Raw genomic sequence first — 17220 nt, 5'->3', positions numbered from 1 at the left:
CTTACAAGGAGCAAAGCCTCTGTGTTTGGATATACAGCTTTTTGACATCTACTTTATCACCTTGTTATCCAGTCCCCTGCGTGCTATCAGCACTAAGTGCAGGGCTCATCAAAGAGGACCGTGATCATAGCGCATAGAAGGGAGCGCAGGAATCGGCCTCTTCCTATAGCCGGAACTCCTTTCTGTGACATCAGACGCCAAAGTTGCAGTTAGCCCCGCTCGAGGTGAGGACCAGGCGAGGGGGAAAGATCTTCACTTGACGAATCTTTATCTGGTAAAGTACATGGTTTTGGCATAGAATTATCTTACATAGTAAGAGAGCTTTGGATTTCAAACTGACTTTACACCTCACATTTGGCAGCTACGGTTTTACTTTTTAAGGCAGCTTGGTGGTATTATTCAGTTACGGACATTGACTACTGATTCGTTTCTTTGGAGATAAGACTTTAACGTTTGTATTAATTACCACGTAGGCACTTCTGATTATTATTGTTTTAACATCTGTGGAATTTTTTATCAATCTTTTCATTTTAGATTATAGCTTTAATAACAGCTTTATTTAAGGTTGGGGAGACGTCACTTTATATATGTATCACTGTTTATGTATATGCTTTTATTAAATTGTTTTTAAGTGTTGATACCTTTGGCTTTAAGCGCCTCCCTTATTATTTCTGTATCTTTTTCACTTCAATTTAGACATTTGCAGGGATTTGTCTTTTAAGGGGGTGTATGGTGATCATTTGTCCTAGCGCACCTTTCTACCTTTCTTATTGATTAACCCTTGTATTCACACCAACAAAGATATTTCCGCCATATCTTATGGAAAATTTTCCTGGTGACAGGCTTTCTGGCCTGTATCAGAGTATCTATAACTGATTCAGAGAAACCACGCTTAGCTAGAATTAAGCGTTCAATCTCCAAGCAGTCAGTTGCAGAGAAACTAGATTTGGATGCTTGAAAGGACCTTGAATTAGAAGATCCTGCCTCAATGGCAGTTTCCATGGTGGGACCGATGACATGTCCACTAGGTCTGCATACCAAGTCCTGCGTGGCCACGCAGGTGCTATCAAAATTACCGAAGCCCTCTCCTGTTTGATTCTGGCTACTAACCGAGGAAGAAGAGGAAACAGTGGAAAGACATAAGCTAGACTGAATGACCAAGGCGCTATTAATGCATCTATCAATGCCGCCTTGGGATCCCTGGATCTGGATCCGTAAAGGGGAAGTTTGGCGCTCTGACGGGACGCCATCAAATCCAATTCTGGAGTGCCCCATAGCTGGGTCAGCTGAGCAAAAACCTCCGGGTGGAGTTCCCACTCCCCCAGATGGAAAGTCTGACGACTTAGAAAATCCGCCTCCCAGTTGTCTACCCCTGGGATGTGAATTGCAGATAGATGGCAGGAGTGATCCTCCGCCCATTTGATGATTTTGGATACTTCCTTCATCGCTAGGGAACTCTTTGTTCCTCCCTGATGATTGATGTACGCTACAGTTGTGATGTTGTCCGACTGAAATCTGATGAATTTGGCCTCCGCTAGTTGAGGCCACGCCTGGAGCGTATTGAATATCGCTCTCAGCTCCAAAATGTTTATCGGGAGAAGAGATTCTTCCCGAGACCATAGACCCTGAGCTTTCAGGGAGTCCCAGACCGCACCCCAGCCTAACAGACTGGCATCGGTCGTAACAATGATCCACTCCAGCCTGCGGAAACTCATTCCCTGAGACAACCACCAGAGAAGAGAGTCTCTGGTTTTCTGGTCCATTTGTATTTGAGGAGACAAATCTGCATAATCCCCATCCCACTGTTTGAGCATGCACAGTTGCAGTGGTCCGAGATGAATTCGGGCAAAAGGGACTACGTCCATTGCCGCAACCATTAGACCGATTACCTCCATGCACTGAGCCACAGAAGGCCGAGGAATGGAATGAAGAACTCAGCAAGTATTCAAAAGTTTTGACTTCCTGACTTCTGTCAGAAAGATTTTCATTTCTACCGAGTCTATTAGTGTTCCCAGGAAGGGAACCCTTGTGAGCGGGGACAGAACTTTTTTCTACGTTCACCTTCCACCCGTGAGACCTTAGAAAGGCCAGAACAATGTCCGTATGAGCCTTGGCTCTGTGAAAAGACGACGCCTGTATTAAGATGTCATCTAGGTAAGGTGCTACTGCAATGCCCCGCGGTCTTAGTACCGCTAGAAGGGACCCTAGCACCTTTGTGAAAATTCTGGGAGTGGTGGCCAACCCAAAAGGGAGGGCCACGAACTGGTAATGTTTGTCCAGAAAGGCGAACCTTAGGAACTGATGGTGATCTTTGTGGATAGGGATATGTAGGTACGCATACTTTAGATCCACGGTAGTCATATATTGACCTTCCTGGATCATCGGCAAGATTGGCCCGAATGGTTTCCATCTTGAAAGACGGAACTCTGAGGAATTTGTTTAGAATTTTTAGATCCAGGATTGGCCTGAAAGTTCCTTCCTTTTTGGGAACTACGAACAGGTTTGAGTAAAAGCCCAGTAAGAACGCCTGTTTCTTTGTTTGGTCTGAAGACAAACGAGAAATGTGGAACCTTCCCATTGGGGGAGAATCCTTGAATTCTATAAGGTACCCCTGAGCAACTATTTCTAATGCCCAGGGATCTGGAACATCTCTTGCCCAAGCCTGAGCAAAGAGAGAAAGTCTGCCCCCTACTAGATCCGATCCCGGATCGGGGGCTACCCCTTCATGCTGTCTTGGTAGCATGAGCAGGCTTCTTTGCCTGTTTACCCTTATTCCAGCCCTGCAAGGGTTTCCAGGTTGCTTTGGGCTGTGAAGCGTTATCTTGCTTTGCGGCAGCAGAGGTTGCAGCAGGTCCGCTCCTGAAGTTGTGAAAGGAGCGAAAATTAGCCTTGTTTTTGGCCTTAAACGGCCTATCTTGTGGAAGGGCATGGCCCTTTCCCCCAGTGATGTCCGAAATAATTTCTTTCAGCTCTGGGCCAAACAGGGTTTTCCCCTTGAAAGGAATATTTAACAGTTTCGTTTTGGACAACACATCCGCCGACCACGATTTGAGCCAAAGCTCTCTTCGCGCCATGATGGCAAAAGCTGATTTTTTTCGCCGCTAACTTAGCTAATTGTAAAGCGGCATCAGTGATAAAAGAATTAGCCAGCTTTAGAGCATGAATACCATCCATGACCTCATCGTATGAAGTCTCCCTCTGGAGCGACTCCAGAGCCTCAAACCAAAATGCCGCTGCAGTAGTTACCGGAATAATTTAGGCAATTGATTGAAGAAGAAAACCTTGCTGAACAAATATTTTCTTCAGCAATCCTTCCAATTTTTTATCCATAGGATCTTTGAAAGCACAACTGTCCTCTATTGGTATAGTTGTACGCTTAGCAAGTGTTGAAACAGCTCCCTCTACCTTAGGGACCGTCTGCCACACGTCCCGCCTGGGGTCGTTTATGGGGAACATTTTCATAAAGATAGGGGTGAACAAAGGGTACACCTGGTCTCTCCCACTCCCTAGTCACAATATCCGCCACCCTCTTTGGGATCGGAAATGCCTCAGTGTATACAGGGACCTCTAAAAACCTGTCCATTTTAACACAGTTTTTCTGGGACCACCATGGGGTCACAATCATCCAGCGTAGCTAAAACCTCCTTAAGCAGGACGTGGAGGTGTTCCAGCTTAAATTTAAACGCTAAGGAATCTGACTCTGCCCGCTGAGAAACTTTTCCTGTATCAGAAATTTCTCCCTCAGACAGACCGTCCCTCACTGCTACCTCTGAGTGTTGTGAGGGTACTACAGATAAATCATCCAAAGCTTCTGATTGCTCATCCTCTGTATTTAAAACTGAGCTATCGCGCTTTCTTGGAAAAACTGGCAGTTTGGATAAAAATGCTGTAAGGGAATTAGCCATTACTGCTGCTAATTGTTGTAAAGTAATAGGGGCCAATGCGCTAGAGGTACTAGGCATCGCTTGCGCGGGCGTAACTGGTGTCGACACATGGGGAGAGGAAGAAGGACTATCCTCATTACCTTCCGTTAAAGAATCATCTTGGGCTACATTTTTAAGTGTCACTGCATGGTCTTTAAAATGCTTAGATGTTTTAGCACACTTTAAACACAAATGCAATGGGGGTACCGCCATGGCTTTTAAACATAAAGAACAAGGTCTTTAAATAATAAAAAGCACACTTTTTTACCAAATCACCAAAAAACATCCGATCTTTATGAAATTTTCATCACATGATCCCAATGCTTTGAAATGATTGCACACACATTTTCAAATCAATTAACCCCTTATTGCCCAAACCGGAGCAATTTTAAGTAAACTACCGGTTTAACACACTACAGCACGGTGCCACAGTCTTTGCTGTGGCCCTACCTTCCTTTTGGGTTATTTGTAGAAGAAAATAAGCCTCCCTGAAGTCCTCCTGTACTCTCAGGACCCTACACGTGAAGCTGCATGAAGCTGCCTTGCAAAACAACTGCGCAACTGAGGCGCGAAAATGAGGCCCCCTCCCTCTTCATTCCGGAGTTATGGGGCCTTCCTGAGTCAGATTAGGTGTCTTACAATATGCCAGGCGTAATAAAAAAAAAAAAGTGTTCCAACGTCTAAAACACTTGAATAAATGTAAGATTACACTAATAAAGTAATCGATTTAGCCCATCACAGTGTCCACCAGTATTTAAGCCCTTCACAGAAGCCATCCTTCTATACTGCGTCTCAGAAAATGGCTTACCTTCCCACATGGGGATTTCTATGTCTTCTAGCATTACAAGGTCTTGTTAGAAAAAAATGACTGAGCATACCTTAAGCAGTTAAGCCTGCAAACTGTTCCCCCCAACTGAAGTTCTCCGGTACTCAACAGTCCTGCGTGGGAACAGCAATGGATTTTAGTTACAACATGCTAAAATCTTTTTCCTCTCAGCAGAAATCTTCATCACTTTCTGCCTCAGAGTAAATAGTACAAACCGGCACTATTTTAAAATAAACTCTTGATTGAAGAAATAAAAACTAGAAATCTAACACCACATACTCTTTACCCTCCCGTGGAGATGCTACTTGTTAGAGCGGCAAAGAGAATGACTGGGGGGCGGAGCCTGAGGGGAGCTATATGGACAGCTTTGCTGTGTGCTCTCTTTGCCACTTCCTGTAGGGATTGAGAATATCCCACATGTAAGGATGAATCCGTGGACTGGATACACCATGTAAGAGAAATTGCCTGCTCTTTCTGAACCATGAAAGGTTTAATTCTGACTAGACTATTCCTTTAAAAAAAAAAAAACACAAGGAAACTACCTATCCCATTCTCCTAAATAAACTGCACATGCTCTGTATGGAGAATTCTGAATGGATCACATGACTCTCACGACTGGGAAACATTCATACCTGGTTACATCTTGTTTAAAAAAAAAATAGAGTAGGAAAAAAAGGGGGCGGAGTTGCTCTGTACGTGAAAGACAATATTAAAGTAACTGAAATTGTAGAAAAAAATGATATTGTAGAAAGTGTTTGGGTAACTATAGAAACTGAAGGGAAACAGGTGTTTAGAATAGGAGTAGTATATAGACCACCATTACAGGATGAAGCATCAGACAATTTATTAATTGATGAAATAGCCAAAATTACAATGAAGGGCAATGTTATTGTAGTGGGGGACTTTAATATGCCTGATGTAGACTGGGAATTACCTGTTGCCAAATCAACTACAAGTAAATATATCCTGGAATCTTTACAAGGGGAATCTCTTGAACAACTAGTAAAAGAACCAAACATGTAAAGGAAATATATTAGATTTAGTACTTACAAACAGTGATAGTATCTGAGGTGTCTGTGGGTGAGAACTTAGGCTCTAGTGATCATCAGTCTGTATGGTTTAATATTCAGGCAAAGGTACTGAGCAACCATAGTAAAACAAAAGTCTTAGACTTTAGATCTACTGATTTTTCTTACATGGGCAGATACCTAGATGAATCCCTAAAAGGGATGGCACAGATTACAGGAGTACAAGAACATTGGGAATATTTTAAAAATGCTATTCTATATGCAACTAAACACTGTATTAGGCTTGTTTGTAAATGTAAAAGAAAAATAAAACCAATATGGTTTTCAAGAGAAGTAGCACATGCAGTTAAGACAAAAAAAAAAAAACAGTCTATAAAAAATTCAAACTCACTGGCTCAGAAGAGGATAAAGAAAAATGGAGAACCCATCAAAAGATGACAAAGCAGTTAATCAGAAAGGCTAAAGCTGATGCAGAGGAGAAAATAGCACAATCTGTAAAAAATGGCGACAAAACCTTCTTTAGATATATCAGTGAAAAGAGAAAAACAGAGGGATAGTTAGACTCAAGAATGAGGATAGAGTAGTGGAAGAAGATAAACAAATAGCAAACTGTTTAAATGATTACTTTTGTTCAGTCTTTACAACAGATGGTAAAGATAGTGACATGCTATTAAGTGATGTTACTGTAAATAATGTGAGTAGTACTTTTCTTTTTACAGAGGTTTCAAGGGCTTTATCAAAAATAAAAGTTAATAAGTCTGTGGGTCCAGATAATATACATCCAAGGGTTCTAAGAGAACTTCGATCCGTAATAGCTACTCCATTAGCTGATTTATTTAATCAGTCACGTCTAACAGGAGTTGTTCCAAAAGACTGGAAAATTGCCAATGTAATCCCTCTTCATAAAAAGGGTAGTAGGGAAGATTCTGCTAACTATAGGCCAGTCAGTTTGACCTCAATTGCAGGGAAATTAATGGAAACTCTTTTAAAGGAAAGACTTGTATCTTTCATTCAAACAACTTAGAAGACAAAGGACAGCATGGTTTCACTGCTGGAAGATCACGCCTGACTAATCTGATTTCTTTGACCATGTAACTAAAATAATAGACCAGGGAGGAGCCGTAGATGTTGCATATCTAGACTTTAGCAAAGCATTTGACACCGTCCCACACAACAAACTTATTCACAAAATGTATTGCCTTGGAATAGATGCCAAGATTGTTAAGTGGGTAGAATGCTGGCTTAAAGATAGACGACAGAGGGTTTCAATTAATGGAGTACATTCAAATGAGGCATCAGTTACTAGTTTTGTTCCCCAAGGGTCAGTTCTTGGGCCTGTTTTGTTTAACATGTTCATAAGTGATATTGTAAGTGGGCTTAAGGGGAAGGTTTGCTTGTTTGCTGATGATACAAAAGTTTGCAACAGGGTAGATGTTCCAGGAGGAGTTCATCAAATGAACTGTGATATTAATAAACTAGAGGACTGGTCAAATAAATGGGATCTGAAATTTAATATTACCAAGAGCAAAATTATGCATATAGGATCCAAAAACCCAAAAGGCCAATTATAGTCTCAATGGTACATTACTGACTGTAATTAAAGAAGAAAGGGATTTGGGAATTATTATTTCAGATGATTTAAAATTTGGTACACAATGCTGCAGTGCAGCCAGCAAGGCCAGTCAAATGCTTGGTTGCATTGGAAGAGGTTTTAGTAGCAGAAATAGCAAGGTTCTTATGCCACTTTACAGATCATTAGTTAGACCAAATCTGGAATACTATATACAGTTCTGGAGACCATATCTTCAGAAATATATAAATAAACTAGAAGCTGTCCAAAGGAGGGCTACTAAAACGTACAAAGAAAGACTATATGATCTAAATATGTATAGTTTAGAGGATAGAAGGGAAAGAGGTGACATGATAGAAACCTTCAAATATATGAAGGGACTTAATAAAATAGAAGCTGAAAGCATTTTTCACAAAAAAATAAATGCAAAAACAAAGGGTCACAATCTAAAGTTAGAGGGTAGCAGATTCAGGAGAAATTTAAAAGGGACACAAGTCAAAATTAAACTTTAATTATTCAGGTAGAGCATGCAATTTTAAACAACTTTCCAATTTACTTCCATTAACAAAATGTGCAGAGTCTTTATATTTACACTTTTTGAGTCACCAACTCTTACTGAGCATGTGCAAGAATTCAAAGCATATACGTATATGCATTTGTGATTGGCTGATGACTGTCACATGATACAGGGGGAGTGGAAATAGACATAACTTTGGAATTTATTTAACAAAAATCTACTACTCATTTGAAGTTCAGACTAAGTGCTATTGCATTGTCTTCTTATCATGCATTTGTTGATTATGCAAATCTACAGTGTTGACTGGTCCTTTAAGGAAGCATTTTTTTACAGAAAGGGTGGTGGATTCATGGAATGAACTTCCATTTGAGGTGGTAAACACAAAGACTGTAAAGGAATTTAAAAATGCCTGGGACATGCATAAGGCTATCCTAAGGAAAAAGTAACATGTAATATGAGTAGACTTGATGGGCCTTTTTGGATCTTATCTACAGTCAAATTCTATGTTTCTATGTTCAATATGTAGGCTTGAACATGGAATCTGTGGTTCTAGTATATGCTTATGTTAACTTATAGAATTCCTTAAAGCATTTATGCAAAGTTCTTTTATTAGTGACACAGTCACATACACTAAATTATAACAATGAAAGTTTTCTCTTATAAAAAGTGAATTCATGGAAATTAAAATATATAAACAGACCTACAAATTTATTGTTACACTTATTAAAAAAAAGGTAATAGATACATATGTATACTTGGAACATTTCATTATGCACTTTAGAGAAAGTTAACTTTTTATGCCTATATCCAAAGCCACTTATGAGACTCGTAACTGGTTAACATTAATACAATACCGTGTTTAGAGGTCAACGATACACAGCCCCGATTATAGCGGATTTATTAATGATATCATATGCTAGTTTGGCTATCAATACAATATAATAGTACAGCAGAATAAGGTCTAAATATAGGGCAATTGACTATTGAGTGTATTGCCATAAATACGTTCGTAAAAGTATATTTCATGCCATTTAAAATATTTGTGCTGAATGTTCTTAAATGTTTACATCTAGCAGATGAGTAGAGTGTAGACTAAACATGTTGCTTTTCAATTTATGAAATAAAATACCAGTGATATGTAAAAAGGGATTGCCAAATCTGTTTAAAATTTAGGAGTCAGACATACTTTTAGAAGATAGTTGTATTGGAATATAGCTATATGGGGAATAACCTAAAAAGTTAGGAGCCGGGGTAAAATTTTAGGAGCCACCACAGTGGCTCCCTGGCTAACAGGTTTGTCGAGCCCTGATTTAGACAATTTATATAAATTGTTACATTTTAACAACAGGAATAATATAATATTTGTATTTCCTCTTATTTAAATGTGGCCTTACTGTATCATGTCATTGTATCTTTAAATAGAACAGCTGACACTATTGTCCACAGATCAGCACACATTTGTTTAAGAAGAATATTTTTTTTTAGGGTGTAGTTTTCATTTAAAACAGTATATATCGTTTTAAAGTTTTTGAAGTCTTAATGACCATCTGAGTCCATTGTCTGAGTTCAAGGCCATTGTGGCAAAGCTGTGAGCCATGGATCCAAAGTTATTACTCTTCATAAATCTATTTACAAAACACCCTGTTGTCTATACCCTCATTGTTCTCATTGGTTCCTAAATTGTAATTATTTTATTTAATCCCTAGTTATAGTGCATGAGAAATGTTGAACATAACATCCATCCTTGCTATTTTTAGAATACTTAAAGTGAATGTAAATTTTCAAATATTGTATTATATATAGTTGTAGAGAATCATACGCTAAAGCATACCGCCACAATCCTTTTTTTAATAAAATGTATTATTGCGATGTTATTTTAGCTTACAATCATCGCTCATTCACTTACCCGCTCCTCCCACTCTCAGTTTGCTTATTCTCCCCCATCTAACGTAAACAGCGGCCCCACCCGCTGTTTACATATCGGCACTGCGCGCTCCCGTGTATTCTTTCAATTGCGCATGCGTTACTCCTGTTTCCATCAACATAGTATTACCGTAACATATAGTAACATAGTACCGATATACGGAGCCCTTTCAGATCCACTAATCCAATCGCCACATTAAAAAGGAAATAAAAGGACTCCGTATAACATTGTATTGCGACGCCGTGTTTCGGTATAATGCGCATGCGCGAAATGTGCACGAGCTTAGATTACATTAGTTCTACACCGCAAACGAACGCATGCGCAATGAAGACGTATTACGTCATTGCAATGGGGTGGGTCCCCCTGTGGTTAGAGACGTTATTGGGTATCAAGACGTCAATCAAAAAATTGAGGAACGGAACGCTAATGCCGGGAGGAGGTTGAATTCAGCGCAAACAAGGCTAAAAATCGGAAAATAAAGCTAACGATTGAAAAAGGTAAAATATCATGAATGAAACTCTAGTTTTTTATTGACATATGTTACACAGGTGTTTAGAACAAAGGATGACTTTACATTCACTTTAAAGGGACATTATACTGCTGGGTAAAACTACAGTAGCATGGTTACTACTCCCCATACAATACTGTACCTGCAGCTCTCTAAAGTTGTTCTCTTATTTTAAAGCATTACAGAATCCAGCTGCTAAAGCTCTGCATTTTATACTGGGTGCCGCCATCTTGTAGCTCACGTAATTGCATCCTGTGACAGAAGCAGTGCACTTTCACAGATCTGTATGTTATAAGCTTTTTGACAGCTGTACCTTGCACTTCAGTTTAGCTCACATAAAAGAAAGTGCAAGTGTTACATTTCTGCAGTTTAAAAGCTAGATACAAATATAAGCTCCAAGATAGCAGCCCCCCGTGTGACGAAGCAGAGCTTCACTAACTGATAATTGTAAGTGGTTAAAATAAGAGAAAAAAAACTTTGAAGACAACTGCAGGAACAGGAGAAAATAATAGCATGGTGGGTAGTAATTATGCTACTGTAATTGTACTCAGCAGTTTGATGTCCCTTTAAAGTATTATAAAGTATCTGCTAATCAAATGCTCAGAAAATATATCTGCACAATTTCTGGAAAATAGAAAAATGCATCACAGTATAAATTAGCTTCCAGATCATAAAAACAGTGATTACATGTGGCAGATGTGCATCTAAACAGTTTAAAATGTGCCTTAGTATTTGACAGGTAGAAAAGAATAGAAATACTTATGTCTAAACCTGGGTACACTAGTGCCAATGCCACTTGAATGGAGAACTTTCATATACATTTTCAGTACTTAGAAAACAGTTTATTACCATATAGTTTGACCAAACATATAATACAGGTTTGCTTCCAATGTGCACAAGGTTTCATTTGAAGCAACTGCTCTCCCACGATTGTTCGTTTTACACAGCTAGCCTGAAAAATAGCTAACAGCTGACAGGATTTGTCACCCTATCCCTGGGTCCTCAAACAGTAAGACACTTTTTGCACTTACCTTACAAGGCATAATACTAAAAACCTGTTCTGCGCTATGACTGTTACCTGCTACACAGACGACTAAAACACTCAAACTAAAAACTAAGTTTGTCCATACACTAAGTCTACATGCAAGTATTACAAAACAATAGAGATATCAATATGTAAACACAACCAAAATGTTTATGAAAAAAGCCCATACTGGTATTATTTTAATGACATGACACCACTAACTAGCCACTGTTATCAAGGTATGGTGCCTTAGCATACCTCACAAGAAAAAAAAAGTTCTGCACACACATTAAAACGAAAAAGTAAATATCCACATACAGTACAAAAACTATGTATATGTGGGTATTTTGTTACATATTGGTATTTTTATTTTATTTGGGAAATTCTAAAAAGTGCAACTAAATTCTAACCAGCTGTTGCAGTTTAGATATTCTTATAATTGGTCAGAAAAGGGTTAGTACAACACTGCCTAGAAAGAGAGATTACATCATTTGATCAACTATATAGCACATTTGTAGTTGTTGGCTCTGTGTGCTATTGAGGATCATGATGACAAGTATTCAAATGATGGGATTTGTGAAGAAGTGAAAAAGTAATTCTACAGGTTGTGTACACTTCAAAGCTGCACTGCCAGTGTAACTCATTACTAGAAGTGTATGCGTTTAAACATATAGTCGGTATATACACGGAGCCTGATTAATTCCGTTGCATATAACCTGACACATAGCCACGCAGGCGTATACTTAGGTAGGAGACTGTGCAACTGGCAGCACTTATGCACTTGCACATGTGCACCCTGGGCTAGTAGTGTGAGTGCCTAAACGGGAGTATCTGAGCGTGTAATCAACTCACACAAGTCCCCATGACCTTAGAGCCTGCCGCACACTACGCTGTGCGGTAACCCGCGATTTAATGAGCTGTGACAGTAACTTAATACTCTAAGTACCTTTCACTGCTTCCCACTCGAAGCGAATCCACAAGCCCAACAACACAAGATGGCTGATACCACGCACCGTCACCTGACGGACCCACGCGATGCGTCACCAATGACTGGAAACGTACACAGTCCTACTGAGAGGCGCATACTAAACGTTATGCGTCACTGGGCCGACAAGCGTTACCTCCAACCTCTTTCCATGTAAATCATGTGATGAGTAAATGAGCTAATCGTGCCATAGTAGTTATGGGCAATATTCCGGAGTCTATTGGCATGATTAGAAGAAGGAGATTTGTGTGCATTCTAACTAAAAGTTTGTGAACTTAAAAATTACCTATTTTTCTATTGATAAATATGAATGGTTTTCAGTAAGAGAAACGTGAATACGATTATTCAAATATTTTATAGGGAGGGTGCTTCAGATTTGTATTTCCAATTACTAATCTTTTTCATACTTAGGGCAGTGTATTATATCTTAGCAATTGTCCTTTCCAAACCCCCTCCAATTCCTAACCCCCCCACACACACACACACACACAGTTTTTCAGAATAATGTTGGAGACACAATTTCTGCCCTGCAATTCCAAGACTTCACCCATGACATTCTATGCTTCTTCGTGACCTTACAGACCCTTCCCTGCCTGGACCAACAGCATACAACTACAACTGGCAGCCCCAGGGTAAAATCACTGCTATACTTACAGAGATATTAGGTATTAAATTAGGGGGGACTGGCCCCCCAAAATAAAAATTTCAGTCGAAAAATCATTCAGGCTAATAGATATTTTTTAGATAAGGTTTGATCAAGTGTTTATAACGTTAGATCTAAAAAGCTAAAGCTGGTATTAACAATTATATGTGGGGGGGGGCGCTAGTAACCTGTCATCAGGTTGATAGATATTTGTTAGATCAGGTATGATCAGCTATTTGTTTTGTTAGATCTAACATAATTACAGACTTATTAGGTATTAAATTAGGGGGGCAATTAGATACTGCATCATTTTTGTCCTTTCCAAACCCCCTCCAATTCCTAACCCCCCCCCCCTCAATTTATGTCCCAGGTTTTCTGAATAATGTTGGAGACACAATTTCTGCCCTGCAATTGCAATATTTCACCCATGACACTCTATGCTTCTTCCTGACCTTACAGACCCTTCCCTGCCTGGACCAACAGCATAAACCTACAACTGGCAGCCCCAGGGAAAAATCACTGCTATACTTACAGAGATATTAGGTATTAAATTCAAAATCAAAATTTCAGTCAAAAATCATTCAGGCTAATAGATATTTGTTAGATCAAGCTTGATCAAATGTTTAGTAAGTTAAATCTAACAAGCTAAAGCTGGTATTAACAATTATTTGGAGGGGGCTTACCTGTCATCAGCCCCCTTAACAAAATTGGACAAAAAGTTATTTAATTTGATAGATATTTGTTAGATCAGGTATGATAAGTCAGTTCATTTATTAGCTCTAACATAATTACAGAGATATTAGATATTCAATTGGGGAGCCTGGCCCCCCAAATTAAAATTTTAGACAAAATATTTTTCAGGCTGATAGATATTTGTTAGATCAGTTTAGTTCAAGTGTTTAAAATGTTAGATCTGACTTGCAAAAAGGTGGTAATAGTCATGGGAGCTTCTATGTATTCAGAATGGACTGTTAGCTCCCATAATAAAAATTGGACAAAAAGTTATTATTATTATTTAAAAAGCGCCAACAGATTCCGCAGCGCTGTCCATGGGTACAAAGATAAAATTACAGTACAATACAATATAAAAGGCACCAAAGTTTAACAAACAAATACAGGGGGGATTGAGGGCCCTGTTCCCGTGGGAACTTACAATCTAGATGGGTAGGAGGGTGACCCAATATAATTACAGAGATATTAGGTATTACATTGGGGGGATTAGCCCTCCACTTAAAAAATTCAGGCAAAAAATAATTCAGACTAATAGATCTTTGTTAGATCATGTTAAATCAAGTGTTTAATATGTTAGATCTAACAAGCAAAAGTTGATATTAACAATTATTTGGTGGGAGGGGCTAACCCATCATCAGCCCCGTTTAAAAAAAATAACGAAAAGTATAATCATTCAGTTGTTTTGTTAGATCTAGCTTAAATACAGAGATATTTAGATATTAGATATTAAATTGATATTTAGATATTAAATTTGGTGGAAGGCCTCAAAAATAAACATTTCAGACAAAAAATAATAATAATTCATGCTAATAGACCTTTGTTACATTAGGTTAGATCACATGTTTATTATGTTAGATCTAACAGGCAAAAGGTAGTATTAATAATCATATTATGGGGGCCTTTATGTATTCAAGTGCCAGCTCCTTATAATGAACAATTGCACAAAGAGTTATGCAATTTCATAGATATTTTTTAGATCAGGTATGGTCAGCCATTTATTAGAAATAACATAATTACAGAGATATTAGGTATTAATTTACGGTGCCTACCTACCCCCTATCAAAATTTTAGACAAAAAAAATCAAAACAGACTTTTTTGATCAGGCTAGGTCAAGTGATTATAATGTTAGATCTAACGTGCAAAACCTGCCCACCTGATATCACAGCCAGCAATATGCTGCCCACATTTAACATTGCACAGGCGGCTGCTTCTGCAATTCTTCCCCCTGCTAATGTGCGGCCAATTGCGCAGGGTTGTCAATCATTTTAGTGAAACTTGTCTGGGGTGATTGAATACCCCAGACTCAGAAGTGGTGTATAGGTAAAGAAGCAGCAGTCTGATGACCACTGTTTTTTAAATAGATTGCAGGCTCACTCTTATGAGACTGCAACAAGGCTGTCTGAAGCTGCCTCGCACAGCTTCATAAATGTCCCTAAAGTGTTGTCCAACCCTCCACCCATGAACAATTGTTGATATAACATTTGGTATGATAGAAATTGTTATGATTGCCTCTTGAGTGTTAGTAATCTAACAAATATCTATTAAAGGGACAGTCAAGTCCAAAAAAACTTCCATGATTCAAATAGGGCATGTCATTTTTAAAAACTTTCCAATTTACTTTTATCACCAATTTTGCTTTGTTCTCTTGGTATTCTTAGTTGAAAGCTAAACCTAGAAGGTTCATATGCTAATTTCTTAGACCTTGAAGGCCGCCTCTAATCTAAGTACATTTTGATAGTTTTTCACCACTAGAGGGCATTAGTTCACGTGTTTCATATAGATAACATTGAGCTCATGCACGTGAATTTACCATGGAGTCAGCTCTGATTGGCTAAAATACAAGTCTCTCAAAAGAACTGAAATAAGGGGGCAGTCTGCAGAGGCTTAGATACAAGGTTATTACATAGGTAAAACGTGTATAATTATAACTGTATTGGTTGTGCAAAACTGGGGAATTGGTAATTAAGGGATTATCTATCTTTTAAAACAACAACAATTCTGGTGTTGACTGTCCCTTTAAATTTGATTATTTTTTGCCTGAAATTGTTGCTTAAGGGATAACCCCCATCATCACATATTTTATATCTTAAAGGGACATAATACTCCTATGCTAAATCACTTGAAACTGATGCAGTATAACTGTAAAAAGCTGACAGGAAAATATCACCTGAGCATCTCTATGTAAAAAAGGAAGATATTTTACCTCACAATCTCCTCAGCTCAGTAGAGTTAGTTCTGTGTAAAAGTTATACTCAGCTGCTCCCAGCTGCAGGTAAAAAAAATAAAAAAATGAAGAAATGAACAGCAGCCAATCAGCATCAGCAGTGCTGAGGTCATGAACTCTTACTGTGATCTCATGAGATTTGACTTAACTCTCATGAGATTTCATAGTAAGCTTCCTTTACCTGATTGGTGAAATAATATGAGAGTTCACGATGCTCATCCCTTCAGTTGTCCCAGGACAGACATACTAATATGCTGCTTAGAAATCCTTTACAATAGGAGGTGGCTACTGAGGATTTTTTGAGGTAAAATATCTTTCTTTTTTACATAGAGATGTTCAGGTGATATTTTCTAGTCAGCTTTTTACAGCTATGCTGCATCACTTTCAAGTGTTTAAACATTTGGGTATTATGGCCCTTTAACAAAAAGGTTAGATATAACAATAAAAACTGATTGACCACATCTAATTAACAAATATAGCTAAATATTTGTGGTATTATTTTTGTTATGGGGAAACTGGCATCCCCATAATGAATATATAGAGGCTCCCACAATATACTATAATTATTAATAACACCTTTTGCGTTTTAGATCTTATTTAATAAACGCCTGATTTAACCTGATCTATCAAAGGTCACTTAGCATAAATTATTTTTTGTCTGAAATTTTGATTTGGGGAGCTTATCTGGTTTAGGTGGGTTGGCACTTCCATAGAGCACATTATAACAAGATACTTCAACACAAACAATTGCTATCCCCACTATTGGTGGTTTACGACTGGCCTCTATACCAAAGGTAATGTCCAGCTCTAAATAAAAGAGCAAGGAGTAACAGTTCCCAAAACAGGGTAGCTCACCCTCTCTTTGTAGTTTTCATGCAGTGTGTCATGGGCTTACTACAGCGAAAACTCAGCCTTACTGAGATTACTCACGGAATCAAATTTAGTTTCTCTTGCGTCCGTCTAGAGTACTAGGTTCACCGCCACCACGCTTCCGACACTGTGCACTCTGCATTCAATACGTCTCGGCTTCCGATGATGTGGAGGTCACATGTGAGCATGTACACCAATTGGAGGCCAGCCGGCTATCCAGGCATCGAACGGACCGATCACTGGCAAGTATACAGTAATCGAAGTAGGGATAAGGGGGAGACTGGACAAGAAGGGGTTAATAAGCACTCATTCCTATGATTGTTAATGACTGTGTTGAAGTATTCAACTACTGTGAGAGAATATAATTAAGTTAAAACTTATATTTTATTAAGCCACTATTAAAAAAAAAGGGGAGAGTGTTAATAACACTCCACCACAATTAGGT

At 38.7% G+C, this 17220-nt stretch overlaps 1 protein-coding gene across 1 annotated transcript in view; it reads right to left on the bottom strand.

Moving 5' to 3' along the window:
* LOC128656178 (GRB10-interacting GYF protein 2) overlaps positions 1-12369 on the bottom strand; it is a 131426-nt gene extending 119057 nt beyond the window's left edge. The window contains exon 1 of the mRNA XM_053709924.1: positions 12267-12369. The gene's annotated coding sequence lies outside the window, so the exon portion shown is untranslated. The remainder of the gene's footprint in view (positions 1-12266) is intronic.
* Positions 12370-17220: the final 4851 nt, after the last annotated feature.

This window comes from Bombina bombina, chromosome 4 (assembly GCF_027579735.1).
Source record: "Bombina bombina isolate aBomBom1 chromosome 4, aBomBom1.pri, whole genome shotgun sequence".
In the NCBI taxonomy this organism is placed as follows: Eukaryota; Metazoa; Chordata; class Amphibia; order Anura; family Bombinatoridae; genus Bombina; species Bombina bombina.
Note: the sequence above shows the minus strand (reverse complement) of the source record. Positions and strands in the feature narration are given on the sequence as shown.